This window comes from Oryctolagus cuniculus, chromosome 2 (genome assembly GCF_964237555.1).
Source record: "Oryctolagus cuniculus chromosome 2, mOryCun1.1, whole genome shotgun sequence".
NCBI lineage: Eukaryota > Metazoa > Chordata > Mammalia > Lagomorpha > Leporidae > Oryctolagus > Oryctolagus cuniculus.
In genome coordinates this window covers 109,468,751-109,484,619 of record NC_091433.1, presented here as the reverse complement: position 1 = coordinate 109,484,619, position 15,869 = coordinate 109,468,751, and the positions used below count along the sequence as shown (strand labels likewise).

The window sequence follows — 15,869 nt, the reverse complement described above, 5'->3', positions numbered from 1 at the left end:
ACTAACGGCATCAAGGAGGCTTGCACTGGGCACCGTGGCGTGCAGAAGCCCCTCCTCCCTGCTCACTCCTGAGCCAAAAGGAAGAACCGCACCAGAGGAGCTAAGGACAAAAGCATGTTTGTGCCTCCCAGAGCTGACAGGGGTGTGTGCAAGTCCAGCCCCAGGTCTCAGGCTCCTCTTTCCCCCGGGGAAGGAGAGAGTCCTGTTCTTGGAAATCAAGTCCGTCTACTCGGGGCCCAGACACGCTGGGGCAAAGGCTGGGCTCCTCAGCCCCGCTGCACAGCACAGTCACCTGCAAAGCTTGTCAGACCCGGACAGTCCAGCCAGCCCTCCTGAGTCAGCCCTGCAGGGTGAGGCTGCGGCAGCCGCAAGTGGCACCACCATGGAGCCAACAGGCAATGGAGAAGGAAACCAACCTTCCAGGGTGGCCCAGAGCCAGACCCTGGGCTCGGAAAGACAGGTGCCAGGTCTTGTGAGTTCTCTCGGCATAGCTGCCCCCGTGTCCAGGTGAGGAGATGCTGTCAGAGACGGCAGTCTCATCCCCAAGGGAGCAGGCCGAGACACGCACCAGGAAAGACTCCAACTGAGAAGTCTGTCCTTTTTCTGCTTTAGCTAAAATTCTCTCAAAGTCCTGAAACTCCCAGGTATCCAGCTCTCGGGAACCCCAAGCCTAAGTCATGCAGGCAGTGGGTCCTGCACCTGCAGAAACAAGGAACGAGCTCTGACTGAAGTGGGGTCCCTCCAAGTCCCTGAGGCCTCTCCCGCCCCATTCTACACTCTGCATCGCTAAGCCAAATCGCTGAGCCAGCCCATGAGCTGGGCCATTGCTACCCAGGTCACCAAGGGCCCTCTGTCTCGCTCCCAGGCAAGGTCACATGATGACTTCCTTGGGCCCTGTGCACTTTTGTTCTCATGCACAGTTAAAAAAAATTTAGAAAAGTGTATTTTCCATAGCATTGGTATAAAGATGACATACAAATGCATATGTTGAAACATTTTCATTGACCTGAAGTTCACGTTTACTTCTGATTTTGAAGGACTGCATGGGCAGACATTTGACCAAGGTGCTAATATGCAAAACCCAGTGTGCAGGACTGTTTTCAGTATTAAATGAGCTAAGCTGGGACAAGCGTTCAGCCTAGCCATTAAGATGCCAGCTGAGATGCTTACATCCCATACTGCAGGGCCTGGGTTCGAGTCCTGGCTTCAGCTCCCAATGCACACCCAAGGAGGCAGCAGGTGATGGCTCAAGTGATTGGATTCCTGCCTGGTTCCTGGCTCCTGGCTCCTGGCTCCTGGCTCCTCGCTTAGGCCTTGGTCCAGCCTTGACTAATATAGGCACTTGGGGAGTGAACTAACGGATGGAAGCTTTCTCTGCTTCTGTCTTTGTCTCTCTACCTCTTCCTTCTCATCACCCAAATTAAAACCCTTTTATGGGCCCTGAAAACTACAATAGGCCCTCAATACTGTGCCTCTCTGGCCTAGCACCCCACCATGAGCCCCTCAGGGTCCCCTGGACACTTCCCACGGAAGGCCCAACACAAGCTTGCACTACTTCTATACCTGGGCCCCAGGCACACCTGCTCAGGGACTCCCCGCCCTCCCCACTGCCCTTGCTGCACTTCAGTGGACACAGCTAGAGCGTGTGCACCCACCAGGGCCTCTTAAATGTGTCCTGCTAGAACACCGAATAGAATGTGGGCTTTCACCTATGGGCCTGCTGGAGGAATCAAGAGGTCTTCTTGGGAAACCTACCCAGTTCCCTTGTGACTATGTATTTCATCCTGAAATAAGTACTGAACCCAGCTCTCTCTTACACACACACAGAGATGAGTGCAGGCCAAGGTTCCCTGTGGGACCAGGCTACAGAGAAAAGGACACACTTGCAAGAGTTCCAGAGAAGGAGGGACCCTGAGGGCATCACCACTCCCTGAGTGGCCAAGCCAACCTGCAGGTTTCTTACTTTCAAATGTTTAGTTATTCATTTAAGAGGTAGAGAGATGGCAGAGAGATCTCCCATCTGCTGGTTCACTCGCCAATTGCCTGCAATGGTCCCAGCTGCAGCCAAAGCTGAGAACAGGGAATTCAATCCAGGATTTCCATGGAGGTGGCAGGAACCCAACTACTTGAGTCATCACCTGCTGCAGCCTAGGGTATGCATCAGCAGGAAGCTGGAATCAGGAGCAGAGCTGGGGCCTGAATCCAGACATCATGATATGGGATGCATGCATCCCAACTGGTGTCTTAACCACTAGGCCAAATGCCCACCCTGGCCTGCAGACTTCCAACACTAAAGCTGTATTGGGCTATGGCACTTCAATCCCTTTGGAACTGACCCAGAGGCCAATGCCTGGGATTTCTTTTACTGTCTGGAAGCTAAGAAGAAAGAAAACACAGAATGCGATAAAACTGAGCAGTAACTAATCACTGGCTTTTAGTTGGTATCTGAGCCTGCTGTTATTAGTGTTCATGTTTGGTTACTTCTGTTAGACTATATTCTGCTCATTCATATGATTTTTTTTTAGGATTTATTTTTATTTATTTGAAAGGCACAGTTGTTGGGGGGGGGGGGAGAAACAGAAAGTGAGTTCTTCCATCTGCTGGTTCACTCCCCATATGGCTGCAACGGCCAGGCTGGGCCAGACTGAAGCCAGGAGCTTCTTCCAGGTCTTTCATGTGGGTGCAGCAGCCCAAGTACCTAGGCCATGTTCCACTGCTTTTCCCAGGCCATTAGCAAGGAGTTCAATTGGAAGTGGAACAGCTGGGACTCGAACTGGCACCCAAATAGGATGGTGGCATTGTAGGTGGCTCTACCCACTAAGCCAAACACCAGCCCCTAGTGTGGTTTGTTTATTTGTTTTTTGAAGAAAATATTTTTTGTCCTAAAAGAAAACATTGAGGAGTAGAAAACCCACACAAGCACAGGCACACCATGATCCCAGGCAGCCCCTGATGGCAGCGACTGGAATTGCAAGCAAAAAAAAATGCAAATTGCCAAAAGGCAGCCAGTTTGCCCTCTTTGGAAGGTTATATACATGAGATCTCCAAACAGGGATCCTTAGCTTTTCACAGGTGATTTCCTGGTGTACAAGTGGCATCTAGAAACAGAATCAACACTACTCTCTCTCTCTCTCTCTCTCTCTCTCTCTCTCTCTCCCTCCCTCACACGCACACACACACACACACACACAGGTTACTACTTTTCAACAATGTGTTGGATGTTGATGGGGTCAGTCCCTGAAACAGATCTCAAAACGCTCAGCATCTTTTTGCGGATGTCTATTCTTCCTGTTGAGAGGCTGCAGAAATACAGTGACTGCCACGTGAAGGGCTTCCCCAATTGCTCAATGTTACAAAGGGGTCCTTGCGCCCAGAAAAACCTGGGAGCTTGGCTTCTGTGGGAGAGCAAACAGCCTTTAAGAAAGCCAACGCCAAAGCCGATGCCGCAGCAGGCCACCCTGGATCCCGACCCTGGAAGGGAACTCCGCGTGGCGTCCAGTTTGGTTGCTGGCGTGGAGCTTACATCACAACTTTTCACTGAGGACTGCACGTCCGTCAGAAGAGCAAAGAACCGCTGTGATGCCAACGTGCTCTCACGGCGGAAGCGTTTCTCTAGGGCAGAAACAAGAACAGCTGACGTTTGGGAAGTATCTGCTTCTCCTGTCACTCATGCTGGCGCTGGTGAGCAGTTCATCCTGGAGCCGGGCGGCCTGAGGAGCTACTGAGTCTAGGGACACAGCCACCTTCTCCCGCCTGGGCTTGCATCCCAGCTGCGGACCCCAGCCCTCGCCGCAGGGGACCATCCCCCTCCCAGGCTAGGGACAGGCAAGCCTCTTTCATCTCCCTCGGCTTCAGTTTCCTAACCTCGAAACAGGAGCACCGTTTGCACGCTGAATCACAGAACAGTGACAAGGGACGAGGGGATGCTACGTTCCTTCACTGCCTAGTGGTGCTGGGAGCACAGCACCCGCTCAGCCAACTGTGACTCCGTTCCCATCCGCGCCCTTCGGCTTTTATCATCAGATCAGACGGCAGCCAGCGTGTGACTGTCCCTCCCCGAGGACGGGCTCCTGAAGCGCTCCTGCACACGGGGAGGCTCGGGCTTTGCACCCAGAGCTGTACTGGGAGCTGGGCTCAAGGAGGTGACACCTCCATCACAGGGCAAGGACAGCAGCAGAGTCCTGCCGCCACCTCATCTCTACTCCCCCCCCCCACACCAGGCCCAGGGGCCCTGCCCAGCACCTCCACCTCACCTAGGCTTAGTCTCTTTTAATGGGAGGAAGGGGAGGGATTAAGGAGATCTAATTATAATAAAAATGCTTCCAACTCACTTGTGGACACCAGCCTATCTGCCACTTCCGGCAGGCATCATCCTCTCCCAGAGTCGTGGGAGGAGAAGGGGAGGGTCTGGGCTTGGACCCAGGAGGAGAGAGGAACTGCCTGGGGAGTACAGAGCCCTCCCCACCCCCAGCACACACACCCCAGGCCCAGCTCCCGGGGCTCTGCACACCCTGGGGCTTAACCTCACCCGCAGGAAGCGAAACCCTGGGAGGATTAGGAGGACACGCCCCAGACGGCCGTTTCCAAGGTCACAGTTCAAACAGATGAAAAACAGGGTGCAGGAAAGGAACCTGGTTCAAATCCCTGCTCCACAGTGTGCTGGTCACCTAGGCAAGGCCAGAGCCGGCTCAGCGGCTCAGGGTGCCCCTCTGGGGACTTAGCAGTGAGGGGTAAGGAATCACCACGCCAGGACAACAAACAAGCACCCTGCACACATGTGAGGACAAACGCAGGCCGAGCTGGAAGGGAAGTCAGGGCCCGGGGCGGCTCAGGGCTCTGTCACTTGCCAGCCAGGCAGCCCCAGCCCAGCTCCTTCCCATCTCCTGACCGTGGTTCTCCACCTTTGAAAAGTGCACGGGGATACCCAGACTGAGCGGCAGCACTCCCCCAGGTCAGCCTCGGAGCTGGCGCGAGGCTCTCTCTGGACTGTGCGCACCCTCCCACCTTACTCATTATTTGAAAGCACAAGATAAGAGGTTGGGGGTAGGGGCTGCACCCCAGGCGTCCAGAATTACCAAAGCATTTGCACGCCACCAAACGCCCCCTAAGAACCTCATGCTATAATGGCGAACAGAACTGAAAGGGAAAAGTAGCTATTGCTGGTAAAATCATTATTACAGCTTCACAATACACGACCAGTGCACCCCCTCCCCACAGAAAAGCAGCTACTGCATGTAAGTCAAGCCCTATTCCACCTTCATAAAGAGAAGGTGCCATAGAAACCTCTGGGGAATCATTTGCTCTGTGTCCAATTGCTGTCACCTTCTCTCCTACAAAATGATGGGTTCCCGGACGAACCCTGCCAACCTGCTTTCCCCTCCAGGAGCAGACCACCCTCCCACACCCCCCTCGCCCCACCCCCCCACCTTCGGAGCAGGAGGCCTGGCCTGGGCTCCTTCTTCCTCTGGCTGACCCCCCTAGGCGCACAGCGGGTGGGGAGCACCAGGTCGTTCTAAACAATGCACCCCTGAAGGACTGACACTCACTGTTGGGGGTCACAAGAGTGTGCACCCAGTGGTTCCTCCCCAGCCCCCCACCTTTTGCAACACTCCCCCAGCCCCTGGCTGTGCTCGGGCTGCTGAAGACATTGTCTTTCCTGAATTCTTTGCTCAGTTGTACTTTTCCTTGAACAGAAAATGCAATAACCCACTCACAGGGGTAGCTAAGAACTACAGAAACACCTGAGTTCACAGTAATTATCCACAAAAGCCTGTTTGAAGAGGCCAAGAGAAACACTGTTCACAAACGGACTGCTGATCAATTATGACTCATGAAAAAAAAATCGGCTATTAACCTAGCAGTAGGTTAACTCCTGCCTCCCACCCACGCCTGATAGCAGAGAGCGGCTCCATATGAGCAGCACTGACAAGAAAGGGGCCAAGGGATCCAAGTGTTCTCAGGCATCGACAAAATAACCGGAGAGGCCGCTGCAACACACACGCCCTCTGAGCCTGCAGGCCCCTGGGGCTCTGATCTCTGGACACTCGGGTCGTACGCCAGGCGCGTCTGCAGGAAGTGCCCGTGTGTGGCTTCATCTTAAAAGTCGGGCTGCGGAAGCTTCCAGTCTGACTGCTGTGAGACAGCAGGGAGGGGGCTTCAGGGCTCGCAGCAACAGACCACCTTAGCATCTGGCTTTCTTGGGGGCGGGGGGGGGGTGTCCCAGAGCCTTGTCCACAGCCCCAAGGATGCTTAGCAGCAGGTGGAACCTCCGTGAGACAGGTGTGGGTGGCAGGAGGCCTGTGGGCTGGAGTCACCACCAATCCCCCGGCTGTGACAGAGGTGGCAGTGGCTCCTTGCAGGCCAGCTCTGCAGTATCACTCTGGGGTCGTCTCTGGATGCCTCCCAGACAGCCAAGCTTCCAACCGTTCTGGTAGCCCAGAACTTCCTACGTTAAATCCTCTTCTGCTTAGACTAACTAGAGGGACTCCCGAATAACACAGATGCTACAAACAAGAGGCCTGAAATCCTAGTAAGACTTCATGTCATGGGAGAATGCCCTGGTGTGGCGGGTGGGACACGTTTCAGGCAGGACTTATCCAAGGGGGAGTCTCTTATAGACCCCGAAATCTACTTAGCAAATTATGGTATGAAGGAACCAGTCAGACAAATGTGCACAGACAGCGTGCTGTTACTAAGTAGTGAGAGGCTGAAAATGACCTAATTAAACACCCATCTGAGAGAGGGCCCGGGCGAGGAAACCGGGCCTTAGCCCGCAGTGGTATTCCTCACAGCCACAGGAACTGACACGTAGGAAGAGTGTCTAAGAATCTAACAACGTGGAGGAACAGACTCAACACATACAATCCATTTTGAAAAGGTAGCCCACTAAACAATGTAGACAGCACCCACACAGATAGTACCTTCCTAGTAAATACAGTTCTCATCCCTCGGCGTCCGTGGGGAATTGGTTCTAGGACCCCCATCAGATACGAAAATCCACGGATGCCCAAGTCTCCCAGGTAAAAACGATGATTTGCACATAGCCTGCACACACCCTCGGGCACACCGTAAATCACCTCTGGATTACTTGTAGACGCCACATGAGTGGTTATTCTCATGTGCGGTTTAAGGAATGATGACACGAAGAAAAGTCTGGACGTGTTCGGCACAGATGCGATTTTTTCCCCCAATATTTTCCATCCACAGAAGGCTAAGTCACAGGTGGCATGCGGGGACTTGGAAGGATGACTGTACGTACTTTTGTGGATGCGTATTTAATACAGCGCAGACACACATGTGGAAGGACCTGTCCCAGATGTTACGGAGACCTCTGCACCTGTTCTGCTCCTGGCTTTGCCTGGGAAGACCGTGTCTGTCACACCAGCACCCCGAGGAGGGTCAGATGATCACTATTCTGAGTGCAGTCCCTGAGGCAGACAGGGGACCTCCCCTGCTTGCTAGCCTTGCTAGAAGTGGCCCCGGGGGATGTCCCAGGACCATGAAACACACTTAGTCATTCTGTCCCAGAGTGTGGTACCAGAGGGGCTGCACTTACCAGGGCACCTCCACTCAAAGACCACAAAGAAAACTCGGTCACTCGGGCCGAGCCTGGGAGAATGGGCGACTCGAAGCTGCACAAAGCTCGTGCTTGTACATTAGGATCCTATTTTCACCCAGAGAGCATCCTGGAAGCACTAATACGTGATGACTTAAGGCTCTGACACCCAGAAACCACCCTAAAATATGAGGAATCCGGTTCCTGTGGAAACGATCAGAGTTCAGAATGAATCACCGAGCCCCACGGGGAGGGACGCCCTGTGATTCAGACCTCGGCAGCCGGGTCTGACCCTCCAACAGACCCCATTCCTCTCCCGCCTTGTCTCCACGGGCACAGCCAGCGCTGCAGCATCGAAGTCACAAAACTTCCGTGCAAAACGACCCACAAGCAAGTTCTTGGGGTGGGAGGGGAAGGTGAATAATTCAGGTATTAAAGCCAGACCAGAGACCCTCAGGACTAGGGGCTGGGTACCAAGCCAGGTTGGAGTACTGGAGTGACCAGACACGGTGCTTCCGGGCTACTCATCATGTTCCCAACGACGTCGGCTGCATAGAAATGAAAGGAATTCAAGAGTTCCGGGCACAGGGTAAGCCCTGGGACAAACTGTAGCCCTGATGTCTACTGGCCCAACACCTGTCAGGTGCTGCAAGCAGACGAGAACTGCTGGGAGCGGAGACCGACCACGGTGCACAAGACAGAAAGCGGCATGGACCAAGGGATCCGTGCGTTCTCCCAGGGGCACTTGTCCTTACTGAGGAGCCAAGGGTAGACTTCAGCCCTGAGCACGTACTTCAGCACTGTGGGTGAACCGGAGGGGGCGTGAGCAAGCTTCACAAACCCCCACAGACCCTCGCTGGAGCTGGGGGTCCCCAAGCACCTTGGGCTCCCCTCCACACAGGAAGCACACCCGACCTGGAAATCAGCTTTAGGAGACGAATGGCCTCTCCTGTGCACTTGTTGCATTGTTTGGGAACATTCAATTCTGATGAAAATACGACCGGTGCAATGGATGAATCACATAAGAAATGCTAAGTATGGGCACAGTCTCAGGGAGTACAGCACACATGTACTGTAACGCTGGGAAGAATTGGAAGGACCAACAGGAACCCGTCTTGGGCACCAGACGTACCCAAGGCAGCTGGGCAAAACTATTCATGATGCATCAAATACAGAAAAGGTTCTCAATATTCATGATAATGCATGCAGATGTATGAGACTAAATATACAAGGGGAGGCCGGCGCCGCACTCACTAGGCTAATCCTCTGCCTTGCGGCGCCGGCACACCGGGTTCTAGTCCCGGTCGGGGCGCCGGATTCTGTCCCGGTTGCCCCTCTTCCAGGCCAGCTCTCTGCTGTGGCCAGGGAGTGCAGTGGAGGATGGCCCAGGTGCTTGGGCCCTGTACCCCATGGGAGACCAGGAAAAGCACCTGGCTCCTGGCTCCTGCCATCGGATCAGCGCGGTGCGCCGGCCGCAGCGTGCCGGCCGCGGCGGCCATTGGAGGGTGAACCAACGGCAAAGGAAGACCTTTCTCTCTGTCTCTCTCACTGTCCACTCTGCCTGTCAAAAATAAAAAATAAAAAAAAAATAAAAATAAATATACAAGGGGAGTCCAATATTCAGTCATCAGTCACTCACTGGTGCCATCTGCTCTGGTCTTCTGAACCCCAGACTGTCATCAGATGTGACAGAGCAGAAGTGCCCCGGCGTCCCTCCCACAGCACAAGTGTGCATGTCCTTGGCCCAGGGCCCCTCTCACCTGCGGCCCCACTGCTGACATTGTAAGCCCAGGCCTGTAACCACTTGTTAGTGGGGGAGGCTGGTGCTGCAGAGAGATGGGCCACATGCGTGCTTTGTACCCCAGGCTGCAAGGGTAGTGGGCCTCCCGATCACAGCACCCTCTCCCCCCTGCGCCACCTATCACAGCACTCTGGCCTAGCTCCTCACTGTACATTTTACATTGCATCCAGGTCATTTCCAACAGGGCATCTCCCACCACTGGCTCTGCTCAGGGACATCGGGTACAGGAGATGCCCAATCTAGAAATGGATTTCCTTAAATAAGGTCATCAGATCTTGGCTGTGGAAGGACCCTTTTTGCCCTAGAGCACTGTGCTCTACCATGGGACCTAATTGGGAAGTATGATGAAAGCCCTTTGACCTTCTTATAAGAAAGACATATCCCCAAGTCACATAGGAGGCATTTTCCTATGCCTGCACCTCACTGAATGCGTGTGTGTGTGTGTGCATGTGAGTGTATGCACACACAACCACTCCTAGTATATACGGCGCCTTGTTTACAGGGCCCCCAAGTGACAGAGCAGAGACCAGAGCCCAGCTCCTCCATCAGCTGGACCACCTGCTCCAAGAACGCGAAGCCCCTCTGACATTTTCATATCCCACATTGGGGGCACGTCTTTCTGAGACAGGAACCACCTGCACCACAGCTCACGGTCCCGGTGCCTCCCACAGACATGAGAACGTGAAGGCAGAAGCCATGGAGAGACTGGTGTTCAGACCTTGGAGGTGAGAGCAACTACTTCTGGAAGTTCTTCAACTGCATACATTTAAAAACCAGTTCTGCACACCACAGCTAGGAGGAGGCCTGAACAAACAAATCACCTTCAACTCCTCGCTTCCAAAAGGATCTTTCGCAATTTCTTTTCACAGATACCGTAATCACAAGAAAAATATTTGAGAACCCTTCCTACCAGGAACTTCCTCAGGAGCAGTGTCTGAGTCTGCAGGAAGCTGGCGGCTGACACGGAGAGAGGGGCACACACCTGCCGCCGCATTTCCCGTCGGCTCGCGGCTACCTGCACAGAGCACACACGCAGCATCTCATGGTCAGGACTCGCTGAGCTCAGAAGTGCAGGTGGTAACGTTCAAAGCAACACAAAGCACTTGCAGCTCGCTTCTCAGAATCACAAATGCGTCCCAGAGATCCTGTACCTGATCTAAAGGTTTGACATTATTTTCCAGGTGCAGAGATCTGAGAATAACAGGATTACAAGAGAATTCACCCGATTTCCATTCAGTCTGGGGAAAACAGAAGGACTAAGAACCCTGGCTGGGGGCAGGCACTTGGCCCAGCAGTCAGAACACTGCTTGGGATATCTGTGTCCCACATCGGAGTGTGGGAGCTCAGCTCCCAGCTCTGGCTTCCCATTCCAGCTTCCTGCTAATGCAGACCCCAGAGGCAAAAGAGATGACTCCAGCGGCTGAGTCCCTGCCATTCACATGGGAGACCTGGATTGAGCTCCTGGCTCCTGGCTCAGCCCCAGCCATTGTGGACCTCTGGGGAGTGAATCAGGGATTAGGAGCGGTCTCTCTGCCTTTGTCTGTCTCTCTGGCTCTCAAATAAATAGGAAATAATAATGAGTGAATAAACTGGCTTACTGGGCCGGGCTCAGTAACGTGTAGGCGGAAAGTGCTCTATCCCCCTTCACCACCAGCCTGGAGGCGTGGGGGCTGCTCTCACCCTTGCCTCCCCCAGCCCCTGGTGGACATCTCCCTCAGACCCCACAGCTTCCCAGCCTTTGTCAGGGAATGAAAAGCCCAGCACACAAGATCGGGGTCCGCCTGCCAGACCAGGAAAAGGAGGGAGCCCCCTGTCCATTTTACCAGCTTGTTCCTCCCTGCCTCCTTCCACCTCACGTGGTTTCTCCAGGGCTGGCGGAGGGGAGAGGTTAATACACTTTTTTAAATTGACATAATAACCATACACATTTAAGGGGTACAATGTGATGCCTCAATATATGTATACAGAGTGTCAGAATCCAATCAGGGTAATTCCCACACCCATCACATCAGACAATTATCATTTCTTTGTGTTGGAAACACTTAAAATCTTCTAACTATTTTGAGCTATTGAATAAATTCCTGGGGTGGGGTGTGGTGCAGTGGTCACGGTGCACTTGGTCACATACGGTAGTGTCTGGTTAGAGCTCTAGCTCTCTGCTTCCTTTCCAGCTTCCTGCCGACGTGAACTGTGGGAAGCAGCAGCTGATGGCTCAGGTGCTTGGGTCCCTGTCACCCACAGGGGAGATCCAGATAGAGCTCCAGGTTGCTGGCTTCAGCATGGCCCAGCCCCACCTGTGGTGGGCATTTGGAGAGTGAACTGGGGGATGGAAGATCTCTCTCTCTCTCTCTCTCCCACTCTGTTGCCCTTTCAACTATATAAAATAAGTGAGCGAATAAAACAATAAATTAGTATTAACTGTAGCCACCTACTATGCTGCAGAACTTGTTCCTCTCACATGAAAGCATTTTTAGGTTTTGTCCACACACTGACAGCAAAGCCTGGGGTGTGAGCCTGGAGCACCACCCTGAGCCACACTGAACACAGAGGGCAGAATTACAACCTGAGGCCACTCCCGCTCGCCTCCCCCCCCCCCAAGGCAGCGAGCCTGGAGGAACTCCATCGACCCCATCCCCCTCTTGCCCCTTGCCTGGAGGAGGCGGAGCAATAAGAGAATAAAAGGCCCTGGGAGGCTGAGGGCGTTCTTGTCCTGCTTCCTGTGGGCCACGCCTGGGAGAGATGCTCAGCAGAGCAGAAACGGTGGCCAGCGCGGCTCACTCAGCACCAGCTGGACAGGTTCTCGGGTGCCCAGCAGGGACCCGGCCCGGCAGAAACTTCAGAACCATGGGACATGCCTCGGGGCCAATGCAGGGCCACAGGCTGCCAGCTCTGACTCACTCCAGGGACACCCAGCTGGACACTATGCAGCAGACACATGAGAAGGAAGCTCAGTGTGCGTGTGCGTGTGCGTGTGTGTGTGTGTTGTGAGCCAGGGATCACTGTAGGACAGCGAGAAGACCAGAGGATCAATAAGACGCCACCCATGCATGCCTGGAGGCAACTGCAGCCTTCTCCTGGTGCCCACAGACCACCCACGAGAGAAGGAGCCTCTGGGGGTGCCCTGGAGGGGCTGAGAGCCATTCTCGGGGCCAAGCTGCTTTAAGTAGGCAGTGACTGAAAAACGGTAATGTAAGGCTGGCTCAAGAGGAGCCACCCATGAGCCTGGACCGGAGCTACACCAAAAAGGGAACCGAAGCAGCTTGAGGTGGCAAAATTAGGGTCACTTACACAGCCCTCGCACCCCTCCACAATCAACCCTGGTCAGAAAACATCTCTAGCCTGTCTGAAACACTTCTGCAGGCTCCACTTGCAACATGAGCAGTACGTATAGACGTGGGCACCACGTGGCACAGAGGAAAAGCCTGGGGCTACAACCACCACGCCAACCCAGGCCCACTGGGCCATGGTGGACAATTTGCCCTCCAGCCACCTTCACACACATTCTCTCTCTCATTTAAGCCTGAGAACACCTGTCTTTGCCCATGCAAGCTGCTATAACAAAATGCCCCAGACTAGGTGGTTGCTAAGCAATACAAACTTGTTTCCACGGCTCCGGAGGTTACGAAGATCACCCACGCTGGTGGTGCCTTTGTCCTGCATAGTGAGAGGGGCAACCCACCTCCCTTGGGCCTCTTTTATAGGGCACTAATTCCATTCTCCAAGCCCCGACCTCCAAATCCGGTCACCTGGAGCGTTTCCACACATGAACTATGAGAGGACACAAACACTGAGACCATAGCACCACGGCAAACTGAGGCTTAGCAAGATCTGGAAACTCCCCCAGAACGACCAAGCTGAGTAGCAATACAAGTGGGGAGCCGCCTCGAGCATGCCCCATGAGCCTGCCCCGTGCAGCAGCCCACGGCGGTGTGCAAGCCGGGCAACATCCCCTGGCTGGCACACTTCATTTCAAAGACAAGGACACGGATGCTTGCAGAGGTTGAGAGACTCAACTCGCAGAGCAAATCCAGACTTAGAGAAAGGCAAGTGAGGCACTTTGCCCAGGGCACATGGTTTAAGGGGATTTCAAAAACTCACTAAGGGACAGGTTTTCATGCAGCATTTTAAAACGTTAAAATTAACACAAAATTCCATGAGTGGTGCAAAATGCCACGATCTGAAATGAAGACAGAATTGCTATTCCTGATGCTCCCTCCGGCTTCAGGCTCCAAGGTGGCTCAGCACAGCACCTGGGCAGGGCCTGGAAACCAGCCCAGCTCAGCTCTGTCCACCAGGACACAGGGACCCCAATGGCACCCCAGGGTGCTGTCTTTGGCTCTGTCTCCAGTGGCTCCTAAGGTGACCACAACGCTTCATCACCCCGCACCTGCCCAGCCGAACGCCAGGAAGAACACCCAGGGCCAGACTTGACCCCATACGTGGTCCTGTGTTTCTGTAACCCCAAGGAGGTGTGCAGGCTCTAAGAAGGGATCTGCTTGTCTTCCCGCTCGGATTTTTTTCTGGCTCAAAATTTAGCGTTCAAAAACAAAAATTTTTTTTTTTTCTTTAGTGTTCAGCAGTGCCAGGGTGCCAGCTGCCGGCCTGTGCTCAGGTGCGAGACCCATCCATACCGTGGGATTCCTTTTTCACTTGCATTCCCAAAGCCAAAAGCTCACTCATTTGAGTAACTCCTTTAGGCTCTGATCACGCGTTACTGTTAGAGCCCAGCCTGTTAGAAAGCGGAGATTCCACAAATATTTGTTGAATAGGAATTTGACCATTTCTTAGATCCAAGTCAGGATCTCCGATGGTGGGTTGTCATCCAAGCCTAAAAAAACCTGTTCAACAAACCATTCCCTGACGCATAAGCGAAGCACTTAGCGAATCAGTCCACTATCTCCCCCTGCAATGGCTCTTAGGGACAAACGCTCACCATCGAAGCCCAGCAAGACCGCCGGCCCCGATCGGTTTCATCAGCGCGTAAAAGGCTGGGCTTCGCCTCGCAACGCTAAGTTAAGTCCAGCAAAGTGAGCAAAGGGAAACTTTGGGCGCTTGCACGCGCGCGTCTGCCTCCCGTCCGCCCCACGGCCCCGGACTGCCCGAGGCGACGGCCGCGAGGGTGGCGCCGCTTCGAGGACCAAGGGCTCCTGGCCTCGTGGGCTCTGCCCTCGCCGCCCCGGTCTTTCACCCACTCACGCCTTGGGGCCACGCGATTTCCAGCCATCCGGGGGTACCTGGCACAGGAGCGGGATCCGGACTCGCAGGGAAGGGCGCCGTCCGCGGGGTGCGGCGGGCCGGGGGCTGCTCAGGCCTTGGTGCGAGTCTGACCCACCCCTGCCCGCAGCCCCAGCGCTCGGCGACGCGACGCAGCAGGTGGCCGCTTGGCCTCCACCCAGCGCGGGTCCGGGACGCCGGCGTGGACACGACCCTCCCGCGGCCGGCTCGGCTCCGCTCAGCTCTGCGCTCGGCGCGCGCGCTCGCAGCTCTTCCAAGCCCGGCGCGCCGGCTCCGCTCGGCTCCGCTCGGCTCCGCTCAGCTCGGCGGGGGCGGACGCCGCTCCGCTCGCCGGACGCCGCGCGCACCTCCCCCGCGGCGCGCTGCCGCCGCCGGGCCGACTCGGGCCGCGGCCGCGTGAGGGACGGCGTTCGCGGCCTGGGCGGCCCCGCGGGGGACACGGCCGCGGCGGCGCGGGCCGCCCACTCGGCGGCGCTGTCGGGGCTCGGGGCCTGGCCGCCGTTACCTGAGCCGGGAGAACCCCCGCCCCGCCACGGGCGGGCGGTGAGGGGACCCGCGCTCGGGGGACACCTGTGCACGCACCTTCGGGGACGGAGGCTGGGACGCCGGCTCCAGCTTCCACCTTCCGGGTCACCAGTGGGGCCTGAGGCGCTCGGGATCCGCCTCGCAGAGCTGGCGGCTCGCGGGCCCCGGGGCCGGCGCGTGGGAGGGGAAGGTGCATTTGAATAAAAAAGTTTTTTTATATATATACTTTTTTTTTTATAACCGTGTGGGTCCTCAACGTCTCCGGGCTAATTAGGGAAGCTGCCGCCCCGTCGTGAGGTGAATCATTGTTGTGACACGGGCAAGTGTGGGAAGAAAGGCTGCCGATGGCTCCCCAGCCTCGCCCGCTCCGCTTTGTAGCTTCCCTTCTTCAACACGGGGCCGGGCCGCGGCGGGAGACCGTCTTAGCACACGTGGGTGTCGCGGGCAAACCAGTACAGGTCTTGCCCTGCAGCTGTGGTCTGCAGATCCCACAGCCCCGCCGCCCCCGCTGCAAGGGAGCCCTGGGGACCACGGCCGCGGCGGGAAACCCCCCCGCGCAAGCCCCGGCGCCCCGCTGCAAGGGTGCGGACCTCCGACGGGGATACCTCGGGGCCCCTGGAAGGAGCCGCCGGGCCAGCAAGCGCCGCGACGTGGGGGCTCGCACCCCACGCCCCGTGGCGCGGTGGGTCTGACGGCTGGCACGAGCCGGAAAGCCCGGCGTCCCCGCAGCCCTCCGCGGCGGAGTCGGAGGAG

General features: G+C 55.7%; 1 protein-coding gene across 6 annotated transcripts in view; it reads right to left on the bottom strand.

Moving 5' to 3' along the window:
• Window positions 1-15,314, bottom strand: part of CRACDL (CRACD like) — a 135,203-nt gene extending 119,889 nt beyond the window's left edge. The window contains exons 1-2 of one of the 6 annotated variants that reach the window (XM_070068741.1): window positions 15,174-15,192; window positions 10,267-10,371 (exon numbers count right to left, since the gene is read on the bottom strand). The gene's annotated coding sequence lies outside the window, so the exon portion shown is untranslated. The other 5 variants (XM_070068740.1, XM_017339740.3, XM_070068743.1 and 2 more) reach the window with 5 other exon arrangements.
• Between the last annotated feature and the right edge of the window lie 555 nt (window positions 15,315-15,869).